The sequence below is a fragment of the Pan troglodytes genome, chromosome 2 (genome assembly GCF_028858775.2).
Source record: "Pan troglodytes isolate AG18354 chromosome 2, NHGRI_mPanTro3-v2.0_pri, whole genome shotgun sequence".
In the NCBI taxonomy this organism is placed as follows: domain Eukaryota; kingdom Metazoa; phylum Chordata; class Mammalia; order Primates; family Hominidae; genus Pan; species Pan troglodytes.
Window position 1 is genome coordinate 81,594,705 of NC_086015.1, and position 16,824 is coordinate 81,611,528.

General features: G+C 37.1%; 1 protein-coding gene and 1 pseudogene across 33 annotated transcripts in view; one reads left to right on the forward strand and one right to left on the reverse strand.

Annotated features, from left to right (window-relative positions):
- The window catches only part of ROBO2 (roundabout guidance receptor 2), a 1,748,072-nt gene that overhangs the window by 1,405,401 nt on the left and 325,847 nt on the right, over positions 1–16,824 (forward strand). The gene's annotated exons all lie outside the window — the stretch shown is intronic.
- On the reverse strand, positions 6,145–14,627 carry LOC104005633 (voltage-dependent anion-selective channel protein 1-like; annotated as a pseudogene).

Consider the following 16,824-nt stretch of genomic DNA (forward strand, 5'->3'; position numbering starts at 1 on the left):
GTCTTGAAGTTCAGTTCAAATCTGGTTCTGGAGAAAAAGAAAGATATTAATTTCCAGACAGAGCAATTGTGTCTTTCAGAAAAATTGTGCATTTCTTCCCAATTGAGATGTCTCAAAATTAAATGGTATGGTGCAAAGCTTCATTATCTTGTTTCTCTTAAGAGTCAAGCCTTTTTTTTCAGAACAGTTATCCAATATCCTAATAGATGAAACATAATTTAGAACAACCCTATATTATAAGACCCAGATTTACCAATACAATATCTATTTAAACATAGAATTACTATTTAATATAGAATTCAGTGTGGATAGTAGTGATGAGCTTTAAGTGAAAAAAAAAAAATAAAAGAACAGAAACTCCATAATGGATTAGGTCTAATACAGCCTTTTGGTCATAAGTGAAGAGGCTAATGTAATATGAGCACTCATGAGTAATCAGATGTCTTCTGATGAGTGAATTGAAATGTCATAGCAGAAGTAATCCACTCTACATTTTATTATGAATTTTTGTGGGTAGGTTTAAATTTATTTTCTGGCTCATTTAATTTATTTAATCAAAACAAAATCTAAGATGCATGGAAAAATCAATTTTGGTAATAAGAGATTTACCCCAATATATTTATTCATTTCTAATGTTTTCTTTTTCTCATTAGTTGACTGGGTTATAATTTTTGCTTGTCATTCTTTATAGCTTTGTTTCTGGTTTTTGCTAAAGGCCACAAAACTACATACATCAGGTATTTCCAACAATATTGTACTATTGTATGTGCACCAGAAATATCCCAGTGCTTTCGGTAGCTCCAATCAAATATGTCTTATACATGATTTGACAGATTCCACAGATAAACTGTATATTTGCAAAACTGGATTTTAGAAGATTTAGTCAATTAGAAATATATGTGGCTATGTAATTGGCTTCTATTGTTTTGCTCTTAACTCATCTAAGATCTAATGCTAAGATCATCATATCATCATGATCTTTGGTGAGAATGTAATTGCTGAAAATGTTTTGAAACCACTGGGTTAGTGATTAAGAACGAAAGGGATTCAGTGTTAAATCAAAGTTCCCATACGACAGTCATCTTGATTCACAGGAAATGGGGATTGAACTGGGTTCACTTGAAAAGTACTGAACCTCTTAACTTCTCAGGGTTCTTGTTGTATGTTAGTAGGATATGATTTAATGTGGATCACTAATCTCTTTTCCATAATCATTTGTTTCTAATAAACAACTGTCTCATTCTTTCGTCTTTTCATACATCACTCAAAACAAATGACTCAGGGCCGGGCGCAGTGGGTCACGCCTGTAATCCCAACACTTTGAGAGGCCGAGGTGGGCAGATCACTTGAGGTCAGGAGTTGGAGACTAGACAGACCAACAAGATGAAACCCCGTCTCTACTAAAAATATAAAGATAGCTGGATGTGGCGGTGCATACCTGTAATCCCAGCTGCTGGGGAGGCTGAGGCAGGAGAACTGCTTGAACCTGGGAGGCGGAGATTGCAGTGAGCTGAGATCACCCCATTGCACTCCAGCCTCGGCGACACAGCGAGATTACATCTCAAAAAAGAAAAAAAAATGATTCAGAAAATGTTAAAATTTGTTAAGTTTTTATCCTTCTTGAGCATATATATGTGACAGCCAGTTGAATTCCAGATGTTTTTCAGCTTATTTTTATATCTAACACCAGATACTACATAAATAAAAACAGAAGTTTTGTTTATTGAGTATTTTTGTGATTACATATCTAGACAACTTTCAAAACAACCAGTCAGTGGTTTCAAGTATGCTTTCATCTCCATCTTGTATCATATCATTCATATATTGTTGGCAAATGATGAGTTTTACCTGTATTATTTGGAAGCATTTTATGAAGCCAGTTTTAGAAGTTCATTTAAAGAAACAGAAAAGCTCATATGCCTGTCTCTAACCAAGGACACAAGAGCAAGTGAATGAGGGTTTTTTAATTTTTATTTTTTGTCTTACTTTTCAATTCACACATAAACCAATATGGAAGTAGTACTATCTAATGTGGAAGATAGAAACCTATATATTTTTAAAGATTTTTGAGTGAGTGTGACTAGACAAGTCAAATAATTTATCATTTTCATTCTTAGGCCATAAAGATCCCTCTGGCAAACTGAAGAGTTTAATGACTACATATTTTCTTAAACTTTAACTGTCTTGAGTGAAGGGTACACATAGTTTGCACTATTGGTGAGTGAAAATGTCTACCTTAAGCAAAGAGAAAACAGTCCTCCTCTGTCATGAGAGTGAATAGAGACATACATGTCAGAATTCAATATGGCAGCTACTCATGGAAATTATTCAGCACACACATTTTAAAAATTCAGAAATCTTAATTATCACCAAATCTAAAAAATCTGTGTCCTTTATTTACCTTTTCTGTTGGCTTTTAGACTCATGCTTAATTTCATAGCTGACAGTGCAAAGCTTATCTTCATTTCTTAAAATTTCTAATTGGAACCCAGCAGTTGCATCCATAAAAGAAAATATTTCTTATGTGGAAATGGTGTAGCCTACTCCACTTTCAATCAGATAAAGATTAGGTTAAACATTAAAGGAACAAGAGAAAGCATAGGTGTGCATTTGTTATTTCAAGTACCAATTTCTATTTTATCACTCAGGATGGGTTAGAGATTCTGTGTTAATAAACAGTCCCAAAAGTTCAGTGGTTTTTCCATTTAATTTTTTAGTTGATATATAACAATTGTACATATTTGTGAGGTATATAATGATGTTTTGATACATATAATATGCAGTAATCATATCAGGGTAATTAGCATATCTATCATTTCAAACATTAATCATTTCTTTGTGTTGGGAATATTCCATATGGTCCTTCTAACTATCTGAAATTATATATTATATTATTGTTAACTATAGTCATCTTGTAGTGGTATAGAATACTAGAACTTATTCCTCATGTCTAGCTGTAATTCTGTATTCTTTCACAAATCTCTTCCTATCCCTGCCTTCCCCAACCATTCCCAGTCTCTAGATCAGTATTTTTTTTGTTTTGCTTTGTTTTGTGTTTTTTGGTTTGTTTGTTTTTAAGATGGAGTTTCGCTCTTGTTGCCCAGGCTGGAGTGCAATGGCGTGATCTTGGCTCACTGCAACCTCCGCCTCTTCGGTTCAAGCAATTCTCCTACCTCAGCCTCCCGAGTAGTTAGGATTACAGGCATGCGCCACCACGCCCAGCTAATTTTGTATTTTTAGTAGAGATGGGGTTTCTCCACATTGATCACGCTGGTCTCGAACTCCCGACCTCAGGTGATCTGCCCACCTCGGCCTCCCAAAGTGCTGGGATTACAGGCGTGAGCCACCGCCCCTGGCCAGGATCAGTGTTTTTAAAAGCAATTTATTTTTAAAAAAGGTCTAAGGTCTACCAGTCCTTGGGCTACATGCCTATTTCATGTTGGCTGGGGCCTTGCTCTGGCATAAGTATTGACTTTCCTTCAGTATCCAAGGTGAAGGAATGTTGACACTCTGGTGATAGTGGCTGAGGGAAAGGAGAGTTCTGGAAGCTTTTGTATCAACATAAATCCCTCAGCCAGTAGTAATGCATGCCATATTCTGTTACAACTCATAGGCCACAGCAAGTCACATGCCACACATAACCACAAAGAAGTCAGAAGGCAATCTAGCTATGTTTCTGGAAGGAGGGGACCACCACAAACATTCGGCAAGCACCGATAATGATTATCCATATACTACCTGCAAATCTAAAACCCCAATTTAGGTTCCATTGCTACCAATCTTACTTAGTCTACATGCTGACTTAACTCCATATTTTAAGTATTGACTTTTTAAAGAATTGCATCTAGCATTTGGCCTTATTCTTTAAGCAGAGTTATCTTTTATGTGTTATTGATGTGTTTTTGTTTTAAGGTGTTTTGTCTTAAGTCAAAACAAACACTAGTGAATATGTCATTAGTTACTAAGCCTAATAATTATAACATTGATTCAACAGGATTAAAATTTATGCATGAGATTCTGCTATCAGGTTTTTCAGGGAGATGTTCTGTGACTCCAAGACTTACAGTTTCTGTGTTTTGCATGTCATTTTACAAATATACCAGAGAATAGACTGTGAGTCATAGAATTCTAACATCATAGGGTTGACAGGGAAGTGTTAAAAAATATATCATCTATTTCTTATATTTTGACAAGATTATACACAAGGCATTATATATCAAGCCATTGAGGATGGGAGGGCAGACAGAGAAAATTATTTCCCAAAATTGTTTCATTCAATTCATCATAGAGCAAGGTTGTCCCATATAACTGCTGTAGGGAATGTGGGTAGGGTTTGTCTTGTGAAAAATAAACTTATTTTTGGCCTTCTTTTTGCTTAAATTTCAGTAGCATGTTTTCTCTTTACAACAATTTTCAAATGAATCTACTTGGAAGTTTCGTATTTATCTCATTAGCAAAATTAGTATTGTGTAAGTTCATAAATATTCTGAATAATAATAAAAATGAAAATAAAACAATGTGGTATAGGGAGAAGAAAGCTGGATCACATTACTGTGATCCCTGAAGTGCCTTAATGTCTTCAAAGCCTCAGTTTCCTTCTCCGTACAATGGAGGAAACAAAATAAACCTTTTGCAAATTAATAATATGAACTTGGAACTACACAAAGGTCTTATTTGCAGAACAGTCTTAGAATAACTACATAAATAGAAGCATGGTAAGTGTAACTGTACATAAACAAGCACATAATTTTAAATGGAAATTAAATTTTATTATTCAGACCACATTGATTTTATCTGATCAATCTACTCTCACATATTTGAGTTACAAGGTCTGAGGGTGAATGGTATTGTGTGATGAATTCCAACAAGTCTGGGCTTTACTTAATCAAATTTTACAGCGTTGGACCAAACAGTAAATGCTGGTGAAGTTGATTCCTTTGTCTCTCCTTAACTTTGAGATGCTTAATCAAATAAAATCATAAAATTTAAAAGCTAGAAGTGACTTTGAATTCATATCCTCTAATCCCTTCACTCACATTTTTTAAAACTGGGCTGTTATCAGTTAGGAATTTTATTCAACTGCTAGTGAAAGATTTTTGAAAGTTAATGCTGTATACAAATTATAAATATATACCTCCAATGTTTTTGCAAGTTTCTTGGCCTTCCCTATGTAATTGGCTACATGGATGGCAAGGTTTGCACAGCATCTTATTTTTAGAATAACAAGAGTGACATTCAACAAAGAAAGCTGATTTAAAAAAGAAAGAAAAGAATGATAAAAGGCAAAAGGGTAAGTGGCTGATAAGTTTGTCTCATCTTAAAAAGAGCCAGGGTTTTTTGCTTGTAACTTATTGCCCAGCATTTTTTTTTTGAGGTTTCAATATTTTATTCAAGTTTCTGTAAGTGATGTTAATTACAGCATTTGAAGGGGAGGATCTAATTCCACACAAAATGGAAGACTTTAAAATGTACCCATTAAACTGCTAAAAAACAAATTGAGTGATGAGAATACAAAAGAAGTCCAATTTAGATTCTGAGTGTTGTCACCAAGTGATTACAATCACGCAGACTCTTCCAAGCTTATAGCTGGAGCTCCTGGAAGCTATTTTTTACTCTGGTGCAAGGACAAAAAAACACAATACAGGAAGGAATAAGTCCTGAATTATTGGCTTCATCACATCCACCTTCTCCACCCCAAAATGGCACGGAAGAAACAGTGACCACACCCTGCAGACCATTTGGTGTAAAAGAGGTGACGACGATGAACTGGGGTGGGAACAGGTCATGAAGATCTGTATAAAAAAGTCTCATTCAGATGAGTTTGTAACACTGTCAAGCAGTGAGCCTCTCATCAGTTAGGGTTAGGAAACCAAGGTTCGATTCTCAGGAAATCACAGTTTCATTAATTTACTCAATATGAATTTACAAAGTGCCTACATATTACCAGCTACCACTTGAAGGCATTTCTAGATAAAAAAGAAACTTGGCATCTCACAGGGGCTACCGAGTTCCCCCCAAGTCTACTACTGAAAGGATCTTTTTTGGAAATGGGTTTCTTCTGTACCTCTGAAAGGGTAACATCTTAAAGCAGAATCATCTTTAACCTCGAGGTCTAACATATTTAGCAATACTTGCATCCCAGTCATACAACATTAAAAGGTACACTAAATTCTGAAGGTAGCTATGCTGCAAAATAGTTTAAAATTAAACAATTGTATGGTATTCATTCATGCTTGAAATTTCAGTCCTAGACCAAGCTTGTGGCCACCAGCCTTGTCGTTCTTGCCATCCAGGAGAGCTGACAGCGTCAGTTTGATACCTGGCTGCAGGGTCTGAGTGTATCCTAAACCTATCAGGCTGGAGTTGTTCACTTTAGTGGAGAAGCAGGCATGAGGGTCAGTCTGATACTTGGCTGCTGTTCCGAAGCGCGTGTTACTGTTTCCTGCTGTCCAGACTAGATTGACAGCGGTCTCCAACTTCTTGTTCACCTTCTGGTAAATGGAGCCGCCAAACTCTGTCCCGTCATTCACAGTAGTATGAAGCTGGAATTCATCAGTCTTGTAGCCAACTGCAAAGTTGCTCTGGGTCACTCAGGAAGGACTTTGCAGTCTCAAAACGCATCTGGTACCCAGCCAGCCAGCCCTGTAACCCGGCACTAGAGCACCCCGGATGGAAGGCCCAGCAGTGTGGAAATCCACGTCACAGCCCAGGTGAATGTACTCCCACTTGCACCCTGTCTTGATTTTAGCATTTTTTTTTCCCCCAGTGTTAGGTGACGAGGAGGAATGCAAGGTCAGCCTCAGGCCACATGCAAGCTGACCGTCCACGCTCATCTCGGTGCCTAGTGTATTGTCGGGGTTCCATTTCTCCGTAGACCTCGAGCCATAGTCAGTCCATCGGTACCTGGTTTCCAGACTGCCCGTCACTTTGGTGGTCTCAGTGTTGGCTGAGCCTGAGCTTATAAACTCCGATCCATCCTCAGATTTCGTTTTCAAATCAAGCTTTATTAAGCCAATCCATCGCCCTTGGTGAAGACATCCCTAGCAGATTTGCCAAGATCGGCATACGTGGGTGGCACAGCCGTCTTCTGCTCAAAGGTGGCGGCGGGCTCGGCGGGGGCTGCTGGGGGGCTGCTGGGGGGCTGCTAGGGGGGCTGCTGGGGGGCTGCTGGGGGGCTGCTAGGGGGCTGCTAGGGGGGCTGCTGGGGGGCTGCTAGGGGGGCTGCTGGGGGGCTGCTGGGGGGCTGCTAGGGGGCTGCTAGGGGGGGCTGCTGGGGGGCTGCTGGGGGGCTGCGGCGCCAAGGCGGGGAGTTGCCCAACATTTTAATATAAGGCTCCACATTGCAAAGAAGGTGGGGTGATTTATTTTATTTTATGTTATTTATTTTATTTCATTTCATTTCATTTCATTTTAATTTTATTATTTTTTTGAGACAGGGTCTTGCTCTGTCACCCAGGCTGCAGTATAGTGGCATAGTCTCGGCTCACTGCAACCTCCGCCTCCCGAGTTCAAGCGATTATCGTGTCTCAGTCTCCTGAGTAGCTAGAATCACAGGCGCCCCTATTTTTGTATTTTTAGTAGAGATGGGGTTTCGCCATGTTGGCCCGGCTGGTCTTGAACTGCTGACCTCGAGTGATCCGCCCACCTCAGTCTCCCAAAGTACTGGGATTACAGGCGTGAGCCACCACGCCCAGCTAGTAATGTAGTTTTATGACCGATCACCTTATGTATTCTTCCAATTCTCAACTTCTATTAATAAAAAATAAAAGAATATAGATAATGCATTAGAAACATCTGCGGCAGGGAACTGTTTTACCATTACGGATAACGTTATGAATACAAGTATTTCTGTTATTTATATTTGCCATTATGTCTGTTCTGGAATATTATCAAACCAGAATTATAACTAGCAAGAGACTATATAAATTAAAATCACACATTTTAAAGTAAAACTGAAGTTGGTTCAAACTAGGACTCCACCACTTGAGCAAACTACTTAGCACAAATTACTTAAACCTCGATGTTCTCATCTATAAAATAAGGGCTTTACAAGGTCAACTACTAAATTAGATAATACATGTAAAGTGAAATGCCTAAATACAATGCCTAGGATACAGTAATTGCCCTGTAAGTTGTAAGTGCTACCATGAACCAGCCAATGATCTCTACTACATACTATGATTGAGAAATTAAAGATGGTTGAAATTTTATATAAATTGATGTCAAGGTAATATTATTTATGAAATTATTATACTTCAGGTCATCAGGATTGCTTTAGTGCATTTGAGACTCTTTTCTTAGATGACAATGGTTCTAATCCATCTTCTATCAAAGTCTCTATTTCTCCATTTAAATCTGGCAGATCCATCTTCTAGAGACATGACCAAGTCAATGATTTTGATTAGTCTGTACTCCTTACCCAATATTATAATACCTGGAAAGTAATTATGTTTCTATTTTTCATTTTAATCTGCTCTTACCATATTGACAATATGGGCAATGGCCAAGTCCATTATGAGTTTAATTGCTTATGTGCCAGGTGTTCAGAAGTTCATTCTTTGAATCTAACAAAAGTAAAAGATAAAGTCACAGAACTCTGGTTCATTTTATGCACACATTTTTCTAACTTTGGATAAAGAATTAATCATTCTTTTATATCCTGTATTGTTTAATGTCTCCCTTGCCCAGAAATAAGGATTTTTATTACAGTGACTTCAGTCACTGATGAGGCATACATACAGAAATCTCCTGTTAAGTAAGATTAGAATTTGTCTTTGGGCCTTTTTAAAGTTTCTGCAAACTGATAACCCAATTACTCATGCTGATTGACAGAACAACAATGAATATCTAAGTAGTCTAGGCCTTTGTCTGGTCATTAGAATTTGTCCTTTTGAGGACCATTGGCTGGCAACTTTATACTGCAATTGAGTGTGCTATGAGTAAGACAGCTTCAACTGAAGCCTCTGAAGAGGAAAGGAAAATAACAAAGAAGACGCTTTTGTATCTTTTTCCATTATCAATAACGTCAATATAGAACATGCCTTTTTTCATGTGAAACTTCAATATGAAATTATTCAAATGACACTCTGGCTATGTCATAATGTCTGCATTCTCCAGGTATATATGAAACAGATTTTAATGGATGTTGGGTGGCTTCCATTCACCCTTTCATATTTGAAAATGCACTTAGAAACTCTGTTGAGAAAGTTGCTTATGCTATTGGTCCTCCTTTTCTGTTGTTGTTCAGTCTGCCCCCAAGTGGTAGAGAGCCTAAAAACCCAAAAAGATAACAACGTGGTCAATCCATGACTTACAGCTGCAATTGTATGCCTGATTGATTTTTGTTGCTATACAACAGCTGAACAATTTGAAATTTATCACATAGAATATGAATTCACCTGTTCAAATCATGGTAGTATAATAATTCTTGAAATTGCAGCTGCATATTTTAATTCATTACACCAAGTAAATAAACTTCAAGACATTCAGCCACCATTCATGAAATAGATTTCTAAAGGCTTATGTGGGGATCATTTTCTTTCTCTTACCCTCTTGTTTTAAAACTCCTCTCCCCACCATGGCCTTATACTGGAAGACATTTTTACTCTTGATTCTAGCAATTGCAGGCTGGTATTGTTGAGTTTTAATATTTCAGTGTGATTCAGAGCTCTGACCATTTTCAAGTTCTTAGGAGCCCTCTCTTGTCTCATTTTTAAACATGGCCTTTGGGGAATGACAGTGATTGTGACAGATGGTAAAGGAATAAGATTGCACTTTGGCGCTGCTTCTGTCTTTGCCTCTTGATCTTTTCCCACTTTCTCAAGGCAAATTATAGATTTCCTTTTGCCTCTAGAGGGACGCAAATTGCAGTTGCCAGTTATATGGTTCTTTGTTTCTCTTTCTAGCTCTTAAAAAAAAAAAAGAAGGGCTCTTATTTAATTAAACATTGTCATTACATTTATTGTTGATGAAAGGTACTGATTTGTATGTTGGCCAAATATCTGACCAGACAAGGGAGAGGACTTGTTGAACTACAGGCAAAAAAAGAAAAAGAAAAAAGAAAAAAAACTTTTGTTGCGTTTGAAGGTAGCTTCCCTCTAGTGGCAAAAACTGGTACTTCACTTGTAGACTACAAGCGATTTTAAAAAAAATATTTTTTGTTATCTCTTTTTAAAACATTATCTGATATGTGTAATTTACATATCACACATTTTAATGAATGTGGCTTGCAACTAAAATCGAGTTTCCTAAAAAGTTTAGAAATCTTTTCAGTTACCAAATTCATAATCTTAGGTATGCAAAGTAGGCAAGGTGCTTTACTGTTCATTTTGTTCTTCAGTAATCCCACACATACAACACACAATTCCAGATGAAAGGACTCTAGTTGACTAAGAAGATAGTTAATAAAGGGGTTCTAGATTTTTTTCATAATTTATTGGGTCGGAGTTAGCTCAAGCGGTTACCTCCTCATGCCGGACTTTCTATCTGTCCATAATTTATCAAAGGAGTGTGAAGGAATTATAAAGTATCGCATAAATTTGGGTGGTGGGCATATTGCTGTACTTCTCTGTGTATTAGAAATATTTTAGGCTGTGCACAGTGGCTCATGCCTTTAAACCCAGCACTTTAAGAGGTCAAGGTGGGAGGATTACTTGAGCCTGGGAGTTCAAGATCCGCCTGGGCAACACAGGGAGACCCCATCCCCACAAAATATTAAGAAATTAGCCGAGCATGTTGGCACACACCTGTGGTTCCAGCTGCTTGGGCAGTTGAGATAGGAAGATCACTTGAGCCCAGGAGTTCGAAGCTGCAGTGAGCTGTGATTATGCCACTTCACTCTCCAGCCTGGGTGACAGAGAGAGAGACCCTGTCTCAAAAGAAGAAAGAAAGAAAAAAGAAAAGTTTGATACTGGAAAAATTTTAGAGAGAGGCGATAGAATCACTAGATAGTTAAAATTTAAGTATTAGAATTTAAAGGGCACTAGAGATTAGTTGAGTGTTACAGTTTTAACTTGAACTTATTCGTTCACATTCATGTAACCACTACAAAAGGATTTAAGCAATGCCAAGAATGTGCTATAATTTAGACAATGTGCAGGAAATACAAGGACAACTAAGACGGGCAAGCGGCAAGTGAACCGAGAACTGAGCAAAGAGATGAGTGCTAATAGAAATATGTACAACAAACTAAGGGAGCACACCAAGGACAAAGTGGCCCTTCGTTTGAGACGGATGAAAGGACAGTTAAGTACAGAAGATAAGTGTAAATGATCAAGAGTTTGGGCACAGTGCACGGGTATTTTCCATGCACATAGCACCATGGGAAGTGGTTCTGAGCAATCAGGAGATAACAGGGCTTCAAGTATGGAAGGCTTAAATGGAGAGAGCTGAGGGAGACTTGTTGTTAATAACTTTGCTAGAGCAAATCCTAAGCAGGCACTGTTTTATACCATAATAAATAATCAAATGAGAGAATATGAGGTTTGGTTCCCCAGGCTCCACACGTGACTATGAATAATCTTATAAATAATAGATTCATTCACAAAACACAAGATAGTCTAGAATAACCGAATGAAATGATGTTTTTGTGCTTCTTTGACTTCTGACCAAACATAGTGTTCCTTGGAAGGAATTATGTTTGACACTGTATTGTATGACTGGAAAAAAATCTATAATGAAGAGGTGCTCAAATTTGAAGTAGCACTGAGAAAATTCGCTTCAACAGAGGTCTGGTGATGGCAGAATTAAGCATAATCAAAAGTTCTAGTTGCATTCTGAAGTCAATTTCAGGTTGTCAGTCCTAACTGGGAGTGGGGTTTGTCTAACATAATGCTTAAGACATTTTTTGGTGGCAAAATTTCACAATTTAAAGGAACATGATACAAGCTCAGAAAAAATGCAGCAAATTGATGACTAAGACCTAGGCAATATGTAAGTAAGGAAATGGGATGTCAGGAGAGAAATTGACATTTGTTTAGATAATATCCACACTTGATTGGATGGACTATATTTTATAGATATTTTCATTCTTGAATATTTTAGTTTCTAAGATCTTTATTATGAAACAAGAACATAGGTCTAATATATATGTTATATGTTTATTTATATATAATATATTATATTATACATATTATATTATGTATTATAGTATATTATATGATATATTATGTATATTATGTATAATATGTATATGTATATTATGTATAATATAATATATTATATATGTTAATACTATGTAACATATATATTACAGTTATAAAAAAAGTGTATGTAATTACTTGTATCAAATAGTGTTTTATCTGACTCCCTCCATGTCCATAAACATATTTCCCACACTGGCTATCACCCATGTTCCCTCCTACCTTTACATACTCAAGGATTTCCAACTGCCCAGGACTATGACCTTCATGCCACAAGCACATTAACCCTCCTTTGGCAATACTCACCTGCTGTTGACTTTTCATACTTGCTCTCCTGAGTTGAGACTTAATTGTATCTCTCAAGACCCTGATATCAAGTATGAGATGAGATCAAATTTATAATCTAAGAAGCTCCTCCATGCTAATAGAATAACATATTTGCATTTTGACATGTTCTTTCTTCCAAAATTAATCAAGAAAAATAGCTTTTCTGTAGAACATGGGCTATTTGAGAAAATGCGTATCAAATGACTTTGTCATCATTTAATCACACCAAGTGCATGCCTTTGGACTCTATTTGTGTATAGAGCTAAACCAATATTTGATAAATGTTTGCAATACTGATAACAAATTTCTTAGATAATTGGGCAATGTTATTCTTGTCTTTTAAAGATGAAACTCCTGAAAATGATTACAAAGCCCATTGCTTCATCACACACAGACACATCCACACAAACACACCATACACACACACACAATTTTCAAGCTTTGAAAGGCTCAGTAGGCTTGGAAATCACTTGGCATTTTTGAGATTTGCCAAACAGCTTGAGATATTTAAAAATATTTTTGTTCAACCAAATTCCAAACATGTTTTTCCGAGTACTTTTTTTAGGTCAATTTTTATAACCATGTGTAATTTCAAGAAAATTTAACCCATATGTTTGTTTCTGTTACTGTATATTCAGATTGATTTATAACACAGATGTAAGTATTTCTCTTAACACTGGTATATGAAGAGGGTGAGAGGGTCTCCCAATTTGCTGCTTGGGACAGTCCACAGTGAGACTTTAGATTAATGATCACAGACTATAACCCAGTTCTAATCTCAACACAGTCTCCATGATAAAAGTCACAGGGGACTGGCTATAAGTGTCAGCAAAAGATCAGATCCAGTTACTGCAGTATGTTGATGAATATGTGTGTTCCTAGCATGGACTCAAAAGATGGAACTCTGACTGATGATTGTACAGCACTGTGAGAATGAAGCCCTTAAGTGCTACTAAAGGTCTTTACCAACTGTGATGAAAAACTGCATCTGTGAGTAATGCTACTTACTGGCAAAATAGGACTGTGACCTGCCAACATATTCCATTATTTTTTGTGGCATCGAGTATAAAAGTAGACCCGTTGTCCTGTTACAGGGAAAGTAGAAACACAAGTCAAAATACTACCATACTTTATAGGCCGGGCGCCGTGGCTCACGCCTGTAATCCCAGCACTTTGGGAGGCCGAGGCGGGCGGATCACGAGGTCAGGAGATCGAGACCATCCTGGCTAACACGGTGAAACCCCGTCTTTACTAAAAATACAAAAAAATTAGCCAGGTGTGGTGGTGAGCGCCTGTAGTCCCAGCTACTCGGGAGGCTGAGGCGGGAGAATGGCGTGAACCTGGGAGGCGGAGCTTGCAGTGAGCCGAGATCACGCCACTGCACTCCAGCCTAGGTGACAGAGAGAGACTCTGTCTCAAAAAGAAAGAAAGAAAGAAAAAAAAAACTACTATACTTTACAGGGATAGCAAAAATGAATTTTTAAACTAGTGCGTGTTTCCTGTAATTCTTAAAATTAAACAGAAATAGAAAAACTCTAACAAGAACCTCAGATTCAGCCAATGTGCCACCTTAGAAGTGATACTCTCTCCATAGCCAAGATGCTGTAGGTAGGAATGAATAATAACAGGATGTCAGAGTAAGTGCCAAGTGGAAGGAAATTAAAGTATAGTTATGATGTAAGGGGGCAGACATAGGTAATTTTAAAAACAACAATATTTTAGAAATAAGAAATGATTCATGAGTATTGCTTGTGAATGCAAACCAAAAGTCAGATACCACATGCATAATGAAGTGTGACTCTATCCAAATACTTACAACATTTTCAGGGAAAAAAATATATTCTCTGATCCTGAATGTTGTGCCTACAGAGGAAAGAAAATGAACCTGTTTACTAGAGGGAGAAATCTCGGTGACTGAAGAAGTCAAACAACTTTTTGAACTCTGAGAGCCACCTTAGCTGTTCTGCTTCAGGGTTTTGGGCAACATAACAACATCTTTATGAATGTTACCTTATAGAACGTTAGTTATACCAGAGCAGACGCGACTGGGGATTTGACAACTCTGCCACACTTTGACTGGACTGACATTTCCTTAGCAGTAACAAGCTGCTGCTGTCTGGTGCCATGGGGGCCCTGGGCTTGATTTAGTAGCACTGACATTGACTGCTTGTTATTTCATATCTTAGAGCTGTCAGGAGGCAACTGATGTCAGCATAAAATTATTTGATAGCTCTGCATCTTGGGCAAAATGTGAATCTATTGATGTTATAAAATGGCCATCAAATTCTTGGAATTAGGGGGTGGAGATGATGGAGAAAGAAAACTCACCTGGTTTATTGTTAAATAATCTTTTGTTTAAAATTTGGTTCACATAAATATGAACTGTAACTATCTATTAGGCACATACTGGTTGTACTCATTAAACTACATGCTCATCCAATTCTAACAACAGTTTCAGAGGATAAATAGTATTATTTTGATCCTCATTTGACAGTACAGATTATACTCCTGGAAGATGGAAAAGCTGGGACGCAAATGCAAACAATCTGGTTCCAAGATCCGTGCTTTCACCTTGAGTTACATGGTTTTTCCCATGGAATTGAAGATCCTAGATTCATAGAATTCTTTCCTTGAGCTGCCATTGATTTTTTTCTTTAGTTTTAATTTTAGAAAACATTTGTTCATTTTATTGAGGGAAAATAGCAATTAGCGCCTTGTGTGATCTGATAAATACTCACTGAATGAAAATTGGAACTTTTTATCATCCTCATAGCTTTTCTGGAGTAACCGTGTATCCAATGGAATGATTCCAGTTGTAAATGGAGTTGGTCAAAGACTAATTCTCTCATTACAATACTTACTTTAACACAGTATTTGAGAACACTTTGAAAATGTGAGGAGTAGTGAGTAAATGTGGGGAATTTTGTGATTAATAATCTCAGTAATAAAGACTATTAGAAGCTCAGAAGCTCTCACAAAATATGCAAGAAATACTTATCAAATTTATGAATTGTAGCTCAGTTTACCATTCTGTTGATCAAATCACTTATTTTTAAACATAGTGATCTTCAAATATAGCCATTTCTAAGGAATGCATTTGCTTCTTTCTGAAAATCACCTGACAACCCCAAATCATTTCCATTTATAATATTTTGTATATCCATTGATCTTGTTTTGTGTTGTTTAAAAGTATAATCTTTTATGTTTTTTGATTAACTTGAACAATGACAGATCACAATTTAATTTCTAGAACGTGTCTTTGTATGTGAATGTGTTTCTTTTTTTCAAACAAATCACAAAGATCTAGGGGAATTGTGATTCTCTAATTCGAGCTCAGTATATACCAGTTGAAAGCATTTAGTCGTGATTAAAACAGATTGAAGGAGATAATCCCTCTGAGAAAGCAGCTTCAAATAGCTTAGCAGCTCTTCTTCAGGGATAAGAACTAACACAACACAAGCTAATTCCTCCAAAGTCTCCCTGGTGGAGCTGTGGACGTACCTTTCATTTGTTGTTTTTCTTCCTTACTGCGTTCTATTTGAATTCCTCTTAAATATGAATTCTGCTTTAATAACACTTTACTCATTTTGTTTTCCAAGAACCAACATTTACCCTTTTGTGTTAACTGATACAGGGAGATACACTTCATATAATATTAATAAATGAAGAGTGTGCAGGCAGTTCTCAATTTACAATTGAATGATATTATAAAAGTTCATAGGTAAGTCATAGACAATTTAGAACTCGGGATAGAATTTATCATAGAAATGTTGTTCTATATAAAATTTGGTTTCTTGGTTAACCCTTCAAAGCCTATTGAACTCGCAATGTAGCCGAATATACCTTATGTAACTAGTACAGGTTCTGTATAGCGGCAGTTCTATGAGAATACTTCTAACCAATGTTCTGGATTCAATATCGGGAAGAAAAAACGCCTTTTCCTTGGGAGTGCCTTCAAATTTATTTCGTTCACAGTGTATGTCATTTCGAGGGTCGGAGAAACTGGCAGGTCTGTATCTTCTGGGAGTAGTGTGCTGGAGATGGGAGAAAGAGAAAGAACTAGATAAATAACAAATTGTAGGGTGAGATTTTCTTCATTTTCCTATCCGCTTGGATATGCTGTAACTCCATTTTACAATTTAAGACCATGCCCTTGAAAACCGGACCCAATATTGGAGAAGGGACGAGTAAAGTGCATATATGGACCCCAACTATTAAAGGCTAAGAAAAGAAAAATGGAAGCAAATGCCCAATGACAATAGGCAAAGAAGTTATGACTCCTTCAGCCAAGCCCAACTGAAGATAGAAGTGGTACAGATCTCATGTTCCTGGATATTAGACACATATGGAGCAATGA